Source organism: Typopeltis vanoorti, chromosome 21, assembly GCF_054136105.1.
Source record: "Typopeltis vanoorti isolate ZY-2024b chromosome 21, IOZ_Tvanoo_1.0, whole genome shotgun sequence".
Taxonomy (NCBI): domain Eukaryota; kingdom Metazoa; phylum Arthropoda; class Arachnida; order Uropygi; family Thelyphonidae; genus Typopeltis; species Typopeltis vanoorti.
This window is the reverse complement of record NC_143569.1, coordinates 41,237,607-41,251,535: the sequence shown is the minus strand read 5'-3', so window position 1 is coordinate 41,251,535 and position 13,929 is coordinate 41,237,607. Positions and strand designations below refer to the sequence as shown.

Sequence of the window (13,929 nt, the reverse complement as noted above, 5' to 3'; positions counted from 1 at the left end):
GGTCCATGCTTCCCTGTAAGGAGGAGTTCAGGTTCTCCTAATTTTGCCATCGCTTCTTTGAATTTATCCGCCACCCCAGGGATACCTCTAATAAGATGGCTTAGAGTCTCCCCTGCTTTTGCATGAGGAACTTCTGGGTGAGCGGTCTCAGATACTTTTGCTGTTTTGGGCGTTACCAACTCTTCTTCCTGTGGGCTTAATGGCCGTTTGGAGGTGTTGATGTTCACCTCCATCTTTCCTTCTTCTGTATCTATTTCATCTGTATTAGTATCTATATTGGTATTGATGGTTTCAATAGCCACTGTTTCTTCTTGTTGGATTTTACTGCTTGTGGAAGTTTTTTTCCCCTTTCGGTTTTTCTTAGAAGTGGAGGTATGGATTTCTGTTATATCAGGAGCAGCCTCGAAAGGAGGAGAAGCTTCCTGTGGTGTGTCATTTCCATTGCTTGGTGGAGTTGCTGGCGTGATTGTACCACCCATCCTCTCAGCAAGGGTTCTGGATGGGCATGTGTCCACTTTGTGGTCAATTACCCCACATTTTAGGCAAGCTGACTCACAGTTGTCTTGGTTGTGGCCTGCTTTGAGGCAGTTTTTACATTTCACTCTAGGACAGTCTGCCCCAAGGTGAGTGAAAGCACCACATCTAAAACATTGTTTTTTAACACCAGGGTAATTTATCATTACTCTTGCGGATCCAATAAAAATGAAGTTGGGAACCGGCGTTTTCATCTCGAGGGAGATGTGGACTTCACCCGACTTCCATTTGGGGTTTTCTGCGTCATTTAGGACTTCCACCTTGTGTATAACGCCGAATATTTCGTGGATGATCTTTACATCCGTTTCAATATATTCTAAAGGGAATCTGGGGATTCTAAGTAATTTGGTAATACTCCCTACCAAAAATGGAACTATTGTTTTTCCATTACATTCGAATCCTGCAAGTAGTTTGTCTCTTGTTTGCTCACTCCTTACTACCACTTGGAAGCGGCCACCACCAAAGGGAGTAAACCCAAAAATCTGCTCAGCACCGACGCTTTCGGTGAGGGCTTTGGCCAAACATCGAGGTCGTACATCAGCTTTCACTTCGATTCCAAGGGTCCGCGTACGCGGCAAAGCCATGCTGGTGAGGCCTAAGCTATTCCCACCACCTAGTGTGTTATTGTTGCCCCAGTCTGGGGTTTATTCTGTATTTGCTGCTGTAGTTTATTATCAAGTGTCTCTATGAGACGCTTTGCCGATAATAACTGAGCTAACATATACTATAATTTGCGCTAAGCTAAACAATTTGCTAATCACTTATGGGGAAAGTTCACAAAAATGAACTACTCGCTAACCATACTACAGAAATGATCCTGTGAAGTATGATCTTCTATGATTTATGATCGTTCTATGACTTGTTATAATTATTAGAAATTCTAATAATAATTTATGACTTATTATTAGAAATTCTAATAATAATTCATAAATGAAAAAATAAAAAAGGTGTATTAAGATATCTGCAATTATTTTCTAATTTTAAAAAATGGTTGTAAATATTTTTAACATAATATATAAAATAATTGTTTATTATTTTTTATATTTTACTTTTGCTATTAAAATTCAAATAAAGATAGAAAACGCATCCGTCAGCAATTTCCAGAAATTCTGATAAAAGAAACTAACATTAACATATCGAACAGCAAACCGCTACAAAAGAATGGAGTTTATACAAGTTATCACATCCCATTATTAAGTTATTAATGCTTGAATAAGAGAAGACAAGTACACGCATCGCTTTGCAAAGATTATTCTCACTGTAAAAACAAAGTGTAGTTTTTCACTGGATTTTAAACGGTCAGTGCTCTCGCTGGCAAACCAATCAGAGCTCCAGCATACAAATATCACTGATTTATTTCATGAGGGATAAAAAGTAAGTTATTTCAGGTTTATTTTGTTTCCCCGATTGTTTGTTAAACAATCGAAGGAAACAGCCTTGGCCTTGATGATGCAAATGATTTGTCGTTAGCATTACCGGGGGAGATTTTTGCAGGGTGGATGACGTGGTTGACGAACCAGATTGCACCAATACACCCACGTCACATAGCGTCAGAAACGGGAAGTGTCAATTACGTGTTCCAGTCCCTAAATATACATGTGAATATGGTCAAATGCACGATCACTCAGGAATCGCGACACCGCCTGCCTCCCGACAAATGCATTCAACCTAATGAGTGCATTACTCTACTTTTTTGCTGCTCACCTCGAATGATAACGCAAATATGTACCCAAACCAATCGAAGTAACATTTTTGTATATCTCAAAATGTATTTGGGGATTTAAGGCTCTGTAAGGTTATTTTATTTTAAACAGAATTGCAAGATGGGGACGAAGAATGGAGTACGATGAATTCAAGCTCACGTCTACACTATCATTTGATCCCAGTAGGCAAGTATTTCTTACTTGCCGGTAATAGCGGAAAAATGCGATGAGTTTTATTTTATTTATTTATTTATTTATTTTTTTTTGCATTCAAGAAGTTTCTGAATTAAAGTGATCGCCCAAAGAATAAGAGACTTACAGGATTCTGATTGTCTACTTCGAAGTTAGCCAGCTACTTCTACAGTAACGTACTTTACACATCATTTCGGAGTCTCCCCTCCCCCCGCTTATGTTGCTCCCACCCACGAAAGGTTATTTGCAAACCTATACTACGTTTTGTATCGTGGGTGGGCTAAAGACTTCTTTTCTATATATTTTTTTATCACAATTAATATAATATTTTAAATTTATTTTTTACCCAGCACTAGAAGACCGGTGGTGGTCTCACACACCAGAAGATGAAATTCGTCTCCTACCTAAAGACAATCACAAACCAGTGGTTAAATTCAGCCGGGGTCCGTCCCCGGAACATTTTTTTTTCTGTTTTGTGATTGGTGCGGTATTAACAAAAGATAGCGCGACCGAAAGATAAAAGCAAGCCGACAATTGAGTTGAAATGCTTACTCTCTTCAACCGAATTCCAATAATATGTTAAACTGCCATAACAACATTCGTTATATATATATTTCTTAGTTTTAACACGTTTACGAATTTTAACACGTTCGGTTGAATTTTATCGCTGCTTTGCAGCTAGCGAAGTCATACACATCTAATGACTAACAATAGTTTTTAGTTAGATACTGTGTTTGCCAGTATGTAGTTTTGCTTGAGTCTATACAGCATACTTTCTGTATGAGGGGACATGTGATTCATTCATTAGTGTCGTTTTTATCCCAGTTGTCTCTAATTGCACTATTTGTTGAGAAATATATTACACAGACTCCTCATACCTTATTCACTGGTATAATAAAATGACTTGTTTTTCTTGCCTCTGCAGTATAGTGGCTATTGGGGAGGGCGTGTTGTTTACCGTGGGAGCAAGTTACTATCACCCCGATGTGTTTAAGCTTTTTTTCATGTGCGAGGTATATATGCAAAACTTTTTCATTTCTTTTTTTTCGAAAAGTAAAATCAGGGGTGCGAGTTATATGCGAGGGCGAGTTATATTCGAGTAAATATGGTATTTCAATTATGGATAAGTACATTGGTATCTTCTTTAAACGGAAAAATGGCTCAAATGACAGTGATAATATAAAACGAGTTTGTGTGTAGTTTCTGAAGAGAAAGATATCTGTAGCGAATCCACAGACGCATAGAATTCCCATCAGTTGCAATGCGATAATATTAATACGCTGAATGAAAGGAAAGATTTGCTGACTTGCTGGGCACTCGACCAGTGGATCGCATTCAAAGGTAAATGCAACTGGTTATTTTGTAGGAACATTTTTCTGTTTTGTGACTTGTTCTCCCTTTACGGTAATTATGCCTACATTAATGTGTTATTATTCAACAATTGTTTACAGTTTTCAATGTGTATATAACGACAACATCAACAGTCGCGTGATGAAAGGGACGGGGAGGTTTGGAGCTTCCCCGGATAGCATCCAGAGGTAAATGGTTATTTTGTATAGCCCCCGGAACTTATTCGTGTAGAATTTAGCCACTGCCACAAACATCCATGGCCACGGCAGGAATCGAACCCGCATCCCGTTGACTGGAGAGTGGGTACGTTAACCACTCAGCCAACCAAGCCGGTCGTACTGTAGCTGGTCTAAGGATTTTTTTTTTTTTTTTTTGCAAAGAGCTTCCTTAACTCAGTCTGTACAGACTGAAGCCCTTTGATCGGAAAGACCTGGGTTCGATTCCTGTCCATGAAGGGAAGAACCTTTATCTGGTCTCTTTCGACTAAAGGTGACTTAGCCGGAGGTGGAGGTTTTTAACCTGATGGTTTTTCATCCCTCAGAACAAACAAACCAACGCTCTGTGAACACATCTACAGACAAATACATTTTCCCTCCAACGTTAGACTCTACGACAAGCCGGATGGAATCGCTTAAAGTTGCATCATGTATAGCGGACCCTGCACCAAGCGGGATATAACGCGAGGAAGAAGATTTTTTTACAAAGTCAGGAAACCATGCTCTAGAGATCAAACATAGATTTTTTAGAAGTCACTTTTAGGTCTCCAATAAGCAAGGAGGTGTTCTTGCACAGGCCAATGAAATTCGTCTACCTGAAGGCTGCTAGCTGGAGAGTGGATGAGCTTTACCAACCAGATAGGCAAATACATTCGTCAAATTTCGTCAAATTTTTGTTTAATCTTCAATTTACAATAATAAATAACGTTATCACGATCATGTCCTTTCAAAAATTTGAGTCTCGGGAACAGATGTTGCAGATATAAATCGGCATCGTGGACACCGTTGAACTTGTGTCGTTCCGTTTTTGGGCTAAACAATTCTCGATGAATTGGAACGAACGCGTCGAAAACTTCGACGACACGTGCACCGTATTCAGATATTCGATTATGAAATCTTACGAGGCTAATTGAAATTCAACTGAACCTCTACTATCCTGTATAAGATTAATCCTTAACCATTCAGACCCAGCTGTTTAATTCAAAACTCCGAAACTGGCTTATCTCTCTCCCCATAGCAATATCTCCCTATAATAAAATCAGCAATTTTTATCGATATCCATTGCCATTAAAAAAAATAATTAAAAAAAAAAAGCACTTTGCTTTGCATTTTGAAATATTACAAACATCACCATCATAAAAGGGGGGAGGGATTATTATTGCAGATCACACTACTCAGCGACCACTGGCACTTAACTTAGTTAAACCTGCACAAACAGGTTCTGCACTTCATCACAATAAGAGAGCAACTGACAACGAAATAGAATTAAAGGAGAGTTGTTGGGTCTCAGGCGGAGGTGGAAGGTTCCCTGACGAACTTTTATTTTTCAGTACGCATAACAGCCAAACCTGCCCGAAGAATACACGGTCTTCGTAGTCTTAGTTGTAGAGACTAATTTTTTTTTTTTTTTAATCATCAAGACAAACTTTAGAAATTCAAAGAGATGCTCATCTAGAGCAGGCTTTTGCAAACATCTACGCTCAAAGTTTAATGCGAACCCACAACCTGTTGGTTATGGAGTGGATACGCTACGATAAATTATGAACTACAGGATAACATTTCGTAAGTAGAAATCAGCAACAACTCACTAGCTAGAAATCATGCACCTATTTTCCGTTGTTTTGAATCTCTCCATCGAGGAGGAGCATCGCCTATTGTTGTATGACAGGATAGGTATTAATCAGCTAATGTGCGGTTTCCTTATCAACTCCGATATACTATTACATGATTTCTCTCATATGCTTCATCCTACACTTTCAGTGAAAAGTTTTACAATTACAAAAAAAAAAATAAAAGTTACGTTAAACGCTGAAAGGTAGTTTCAATTTAGGTTAATACATCCTCCAGTAGTTTATCATATATTAGTTAAAAGTGCACCCAAAATTCATCGCAAACTAACTACACCGGGTAACATCTTAAGAAACAATTACTACCCAAATATCACGAACTGAAAGGGAAATGTTTTATTAAAATAATGATCTATTTATTTTAAGAACAACTAATTCGTTATTGAAGACGACTCGCTATTAGCAAAAATTCACCGACTAAATGCTGCACTCTTATGCCGGCTTTGCACTGATAGCTTTCCGCGATGTTTGATTGTTATTATCGGTAAGTTTATTCATCGAATAACAGCTGCTATCAATGCAAAAACTTTAAAAAGAGGTACGGAAATAAAATGAATAAATAGTGGTAAAATTTTAGGATCGAGAAATCTAGAGGAGGTTTAAGAATCACGTGATTCATATTTCAATGAGAAGTATTTTTCGTTAAAGGTAACTGTTCTTAAATATTTCAATGATCGCAAATCAGTGCCAGTGCCGTGAAACAGGACCGCACTTTGATGAAATGAGCTGATAACAATTAGCTGTTGCGGAAGTTCAACTGAACAATGCATAATAGAAGGGGTACGCTGTCACACTAGCTGATAGATAAAAGGCTCGTTCCATATATTAATTATTGCGAGATCTGCCGCTGATTACAGAGCATAAATGGACTATATCCTCTAGCAATCAGGTCTTACGTTCTGTATATCGCCCAGAGACCAAGATGTACTCGTGTTTCTGTAGTTGAATTTTCGAATTCGTTGGAATAATTGACATGTTTGTTCTTAAAATAAAATTTAAAAAAAAATCATGTTAGTGTTTTTCCCCCTTTTTTTTTCTCCCATTCCACTTCTAAGATGATGCAAGACCTGGAGAGTGAGAAAGACATGGAAATCTGTCTTAAAAATTTATTTTAGGATTTTTAATGTGCTGTTTTTTTTTTGGTTTAAGAAATAAAACAGAATATAAATGGAAATAATGAAAGCACCTCGTTCTTATACCGGCATCTTATCCTTAGATGAAAAAAAAAAAAAACGTTCTAAATAAATATAGCCAGATAATAGTCCTTATAAGGATAAGGACTGGCTTAAAGGGGCGAAGCAAGAATGCTTTTCATCTTCCCCGTTATCTATAGAGGACAGTGTAGGGATAAGTTGTTATTGAGCTATTAAGTTAAGGCTCTGATCATGGCAGGAGAGTAACAGCAAAGCTTCAGTATTGGCTACAGCATGGCCATCCATTACCCTCCCAGGGTTTCATCCATCACTCACATACCTTCTCAACCACTATCAATCCCTCCTAGCCAGTCAATAGCCAGACAATATAAATTCCATCCCAAGAAGAAAATAGATTTATTATCAGAAAAAACAATCTGGTGTTTAAAATAATTGCCATTTAATAAAAAATAATATTTTTTAAAACAATAGCTGCGATAATTAATATAGAGAATATTATAGATACATCTATATTTTATAGTTAAATACTGTATAAAAAAAATAAAAAAATTTACCAGAGAGGCTTTTGAGAATATAACCTTCGGCAACATAGCTGCCTTTGGTATGCACTACTTAAGATACAAGATCTCGAGCTAAGCTTGTATGTTGGACTTATTAGTGCTTAAATTAGATTTAAATTGCCTGACAGCTGTTTCGAATTGTTAGTTCTCATCAGTCCAGGCAGAAAGTTAAAGAGAGCGAAACCCGTTCGATACCTTACCAGGCCTTTGTCAGAAAGGTGATAGTCTCATAAGTTCTGTAGTAAATTTCAAAATTTAAGTTTGTTTTTGTATCTGGCTATAAAATATCGATGGATCCATAATATCCTTCATTGTACTAGCTTATTTATGCCAAATTGAAATCTTTCAGTTGTGTATTTTAGTAATACGCAATAATGTTTTTAAAATGGTCGCATAAAAAAAAGCAAAGACTTGGATTATTTCAGAAATAGTACTTATTATTTTTCAACTAGCTGTGAATGAGTCAGTCCTATTAGGATTATTGGCTTGAAAGACTTCTATTTTTGATTTCTAAAGTAGAAATTCCGGATTATCTAACTCAGACCATTTCATGCTGCTAATACATTAATATTATAAGATTAACGACTTTTTGGGATTGAAACCAAATTTTTTTTTTTTTTAATTTTCCAGTTTTCATCCGAAAATGTAAACTGGCGAAAAAAAAGAAAAGAAAAGAAAAACACAATACATTGACTGGCTTTAGTGTTATTTGCTTTGGAGAGTTTCTAAAAATAACCTAAGTATCGTAGAAGACTCTCCTCTTTTAGAAATCAGGACAGTATGATGGAAGATGTGCTTAATTATGAAAAAAAAAAAAAATCCAAAATTAAAAAAAAAAAAAAAAAAAAAAAACTTAATGAAGTCGCAAAACTTGTTTCTCAAAGAAAAAAAAACGAAGACAATTTGCCGAGAGTATAATTTTACTACATATAGTGCATGCATCAATAAAGGAACAACAAAAAAGTTGTCTTTTCTTAAAGTAAATTAAGATTAAAACTGCTAAGTGGATTCTAAAGATGTTTCTGTGGTAATTCCTTTTCTCTTTCCCCCTCCCCTAGAACACTTTAGTTCGCTTTGAGAAGAATCCTGCCGTCTTTTTGTATTTAAAGCCTTCATTTTAAGTAACAAAATGATTGTTTTTCTAATCTAGGCATCTAATTTATCTTCGTACTCATTAAGATGTTTTAAAGTTTCATGACAAGGCTTGTCGCATTTCTTAAGTACGCTGAAAATTTACTTATGTGGTCTTCTTGTATAATTAATGTTTCATGAATAGTTAAATCTTTCATTCGTTTTCTTTATTTGATGGAAATGGAAAAATGGTTTATGCATTCAAAAACGCTAATGAGCTGTTCGCTTCTAATATACAGTGATTTTTTTTTTCTATTGAGATAAACTTCTGTGACAAACTAGTACAAAAAAATAGGAAAATTTTATAATAGCGCCTACTGGTTTTTAAAAGAAAACAGAAAAAATCAAAGTTGAAAAATATTTAAAAAAAAATTAAGTATTAAAATGAAATGTTTTTGTGGAAAAATTCACTAAATAAAGTAAAAAAAGTTTAATTATACTGAATTAATCAGAATGATGAATAAAAAAATGCACATGTAGTGAAATCAACATAGATTTCTCGTTTCGTATAAGTCCATTATTAAATCAACAATCCTGTAAATGGCAATTAAAAGGTGACGTCACAATGCACTAAATTAACAAATGATTGGAGCGAAAACTCAAGTGTATAGGCAATTGAACTACATTAACCATATAATATTACACGTGCCGCACGTGTGATAACTACAGAGCATTCGAATTCAATTATTACTGGGATTATTTGGTTCAGCGGAGACTCCTTGCTTCGCATAATTAAATGCTCAGATGGTGACAATATAATTCCGTCCAGGTTATTTCGAAGCGAAGTCCTAATGCGTTTACAGAATCAGAAAGAAGAATCGTGAGTGCTTGGGTTTCTTCGTAATAAATATTGCATGGAAAGCAAATGAACTAGATGATGACGCGTGTCAGAGGTTATTTGAGCACACACGTCTGGAATATAAAAGTATCTCCAATCGCACGCACGGAATTCATAACTTACTGGAAGTACATGTTTTTTTTTTTCTTTTCTTTTTTTTCGTGAGACTTGTCACATTGTCAAGGAGATCAAGTCGTAACGGTTAAAAAAAAAAAAGTCAAGCGTGGTAGTGGAATTCAGCAAGGAAATAATGTACATGAAACGATTCGTAGGATTTTTTAAATTAAGTATTTGTGATATATATATAAACGTAACTCTAAAACCAACACAATTGTGTGTTTAAAATCACGTGATTTTTTTAATACAATTCAGAGCACCTTATCTGCGTGACACGCAATAAACACATATTCATTGTTTTGAATAGCTCATAAGCGATTGTAGGTATAGTAAAAAGTGCTGCATTGCATATCCTTGTGGAAATAGCATTTATTCCTCCATAGCACAATAAAATCAAATGCTCCTGGAAACTTGGCTTTAACTTCGTAGCTCAAAAAGTGATCTCGGGACTGATGCTGTTTCAGACAACGCGCGCGTTAAAGTTTATGGCTACGAGATGGTGGTAGTTGTCTGTTACTCGCTCCCCTGATGGCTATGAAACTCATCGACAGCCTTGGGCTCGGCTGTCAGTGACAGCTAAGGCTAGTAACCGATTGTCCACCAATCTTCTAAAACGTTAGATCTGAAAGGGATCTTTCAATGGGAATAAAAGACATTAGAGAATTTATTCCCCCCCCCTTCATTTTTGAGCGACTATGCTATAGTGTTTCCTGCTCGAATTTCGTAACCGCTTCTGTTCTAGCTTACGTAAGCCTTATCATTGGAAGAGTATATTTTATAGATACTTTAAAAACGCTACTTTTAGATCACAAAATGTTCTGAAGTGTCAGAACCAGTACATAAGAGAGAAGCCACATCTTGTAGAAGAGAGTGCATTTTAAAGTTACACTTAAGTAAGATAAACAAAGGGTCGCTTTATCTGAAGTCTGTGACACATGCGGCTGTTATCTGTTTCTTGTGTACATCGAATTATAATTTTTTTCGGGGGGTGGGGGATAAGTGTCAAGAATGAATTGTTTCATTTTATTTTAATTTTATTTTAATTTATTATTTTTTTATTAACATGTCTAAAGAGGGAAGTTGGTTGTTCCTTTTTATTTTAATAGCGACTTATATGATAATGGAAACTATTAAAGAAAAATTTAAAGACATCGTTCAAATCATTCATATTGTGTTACTAAATAAAAAATATTTAGTATAAACATGTGGGTGGCTTTACAATAGCTTCTGATAATGCGAGGTCTGTAAAATTGCTTCATGTGCAAGTTTGTAGTACGTAGGTGGGGTGACAACACAGAATTTATTTAATCCATATTGTCTGTGGGGTTATAAATTTTACCTTGCCGACATTGCATGATTTTTTTTTAATCAGAAGTTTACTTTAAACTCCTAAAATACCCAAATGTAGAAAAATAGCATCCTCGTCACAGATGCCGATTAATTGATGTGAAAATGAAACGAAAAATTTAATTTTAAAAAGAACAAAAAAAACCTACAACAACAATGGAGTTTAAGTCGATTTGATAGCAATAGTGACGTAATAGTGGGAGAAACAGTGAACATCAACCAATTGTTCTGTACCAAAAATCAAGTTTTAAATTAATAAGGAAAAGATAATTAAAAAATAATCTAAAGTGATTGATAGCAGTTGTATATTGAATAACAGAATCAAGCACACATATTAAAAATCACAGCATATAAAAAAGTCTCAATATACATTTGTTGCACTGAAAACTTTAAAGGTGCCACTGATTACTCCCAGAGGGAGTGTTTTTCCGACACATGTATAATAGAATTTCTCCTGAACTAATTACAAATTCTAAAAACTTGTTTGGAAATAAAACAAGATGGTAATTTTTTTCTGATACAAATGAGGTATCGGAAACCACACGAAAAGATAACTTCAAGTAGAAAAAAAAAATTGAAAACTTGACATGCTTATCTTGGAAATATTCAAATACTTAACTATTCAGAAATCGTAAAACAACTTTCAACGCTTAATATACAAAGTGGTGTTTAACATATGCACACCAGATGGCAGTGTTTAGCAACTTAAAGCCTAACTAATCAGAATATAAATGAAACAAGATGCTGACTAAAGTAAGCTTATTTGAATTGTCAACTCATCTAAAAAAATCTTCACTAAAAATAACAGTAAGCAAAAAACGCAGTCTCGGAGTTCGTTGCTAGACTGACTACAGCAACATAAAGAGGATTACAGTGATGAAGATTAAATAGGGGTATCTTAAGATCTGAATGACTGGAGATTAGTAAAAGAGGAAGAATTTATGGAGACTGAAATAAAAAAAAAATTAAATTAATGTTGCAAAAATTCATGAACAATATTTTTGGGAACAGCTACAAGGTATCTTAAGTTTTGTTTTTCTGCTATACAGTGTTCGTTTTTCATATGATATTGGAAAAACGTTTAGGAAAGGTACTGTTTATTTAGTAATCAGCCTCCATAACCATACGCAAGTTACTCAACTACTTAGTAATATTTAAAACAATATTAATTCACGTTTACTGTATTTATAAAATAAATATATACATGTATGTATAAAAAATGCATAATTTTTTTCTTTTAAAAACAATTTAACTTATATTCTACTTAAACATTAAAAGTAAGATTAAAAATTCGTAAGTAATTTTTAAAATATGCCATATGCCTTTTAAAATTTTATATATTAAAATAATTTCAATTTGGATATTCAATGTTGTGTAGTTTATTTGAGACATATTTTAGGGATAAGGAATTTAAACAGATTTGGTAAAAACTTTGGAGTTGATTCTAAATTTAGATTCATCTTGATACTTGTTCACGTGATCATGATTATAGCTAAACCAGGTGGGTTAAGAGTCAACCCGAACATTGTATGTGGTTAATTACTTGATATCCATCTTTCTCGATTCCTGCGCTATCTAATAATAGGAAATTTGTCCTGAGTCTAGATTTTGACTAAGCTCTTATACCATTCAAAAGGCTAAGCAGCCAGGATGAGTCCAGTTTATTAGATCGCCATCTAAACAAGACAAAACTCCAAGAATTGTGCTGCCTGACAAACGCTCTATAAGGCCAAAGATTTTACTTTGGCATTATAGAGCGAAAAGAATCCGAGAATGATGCCGAGATATTTTACAGCAAGTATCTACCGATGAGCGGTTGACCTACAAAACTGGGGATTTGCTCCCAATAAGTCAGCTGGAGTTTAGGTCTGGCAAGCGTTCTATTTCCTTGTGGGAAAGTATCATCAGAGAAAGTCACCGGTACCAAAAAGTATACGTTTGGTCGATGTACAAAGCTACTGAAAGCAGAGGTGACAGTTAACCAACGGCTATCTGCAAAACTCCAAGAATTGTGCTACTTGACAGACGTGCCAAACTTCCCTTATACAGTTAACTATTGTTACAAGCATCCAGTTTATCAAACGACGGCGAGGGTTGAACGAAGCATTCCAATCACTGTGCCTGAGAAGATGACACCAACTCAAATTGAAATCTTCTCAATAGCAATCAAAGCAACACTAACGACCAGATCATGTACAGATGCAGCGGGCTGTAGGGGAACGGCTTACGCTGATCATTAACTTTCAGCCAGCTCTGGGGGACAATTCAACAAGGCAAATGCTACTAAGGAGCCCACGAATTTCTGAAGCATATTCAAATAATTCTTCTCACTGTGGCCAATAATGGCTAAAGCCACAGCAGCAGTTAACTTCATACAGATCGCATACTGTATGAACAGTATGCGATCTGTATGAAAAACAGATGCAAAAAATTGTACAAAAAACAGATGCAAAAAATTACCAATCACTCAGGTATTGAGATGCTCCTGATCAAAGAACCTACGTCCATTAGGCAATTCAAAAACTCAGGAACTACGCCCTGTTTCGGAGCGAATAACCCCGATACCAGAAGATGTGATACAGCCAGTGGTGTACTATAAGGGGCTCGCGCGAGCCCTTTGTTAAATATTTCTCAAATTTGTGAGCCACTTGTTCTTCTTGTTTCCTTTTTTATTTTTTCAAAAAAAAATTTTTTTTTGAAACATTAAGTGACGAACTCATACGGTAACCTAACAAAAATTAGTCTATTCGCCCAGTGTATAGATTATTTGGAATTATTGTTTCAATTCCTCTATAACGAATGCGCCCAAGTTTGAAAATGAAATAAGCGCATGCGTTATATACCAGTGGCGGCCGGTAAAAATTTTAAGTGGGGGTGCTGCATATACAAAAAAAAAAAAAAAAAAAAAAAAAAAAAAAAATCAGTTACAATTTATTAATAAATAAATTTACATATTAAAAATTTCTTTATTAAAAAAATATCATCTTCACCACGAACAAACACCAATAATAAAAGTTTCGTATCAATAGCAATGACAAGAGCAAACGAATTCGGCGTTAGATCGCAGTGCATTTGTTTCGTAATCTAAAGCGTTAATCGAACAATTCCAATTATTAACTATTCAATCAATGTCAAAACATAAGCTGTAACCTTTAGCATG

The 13,929-nt window shown here is 35.3% G+C and overlaps 1 protein-coding gene and 1 pseudogene across 1 annotated transcript in view; both read right to left on the bottom strand.

The window, feature by feature from the left end:
• The window catches only part of LOC150094769 (acetylcholinesterase-like), a 146,505-nt gene that overhangs the window by 119,272 nt on the left and 13,304 nt on the right, over positions 1-13,929 (bottom strand). The gene's annotated exons all lie outside the window — the stretch shown is intronic.
• LOC150094770 (small nucleolar RNA U3) lies at positions 1,272-1,368 on the bottom strand (annotated as a pseudogene).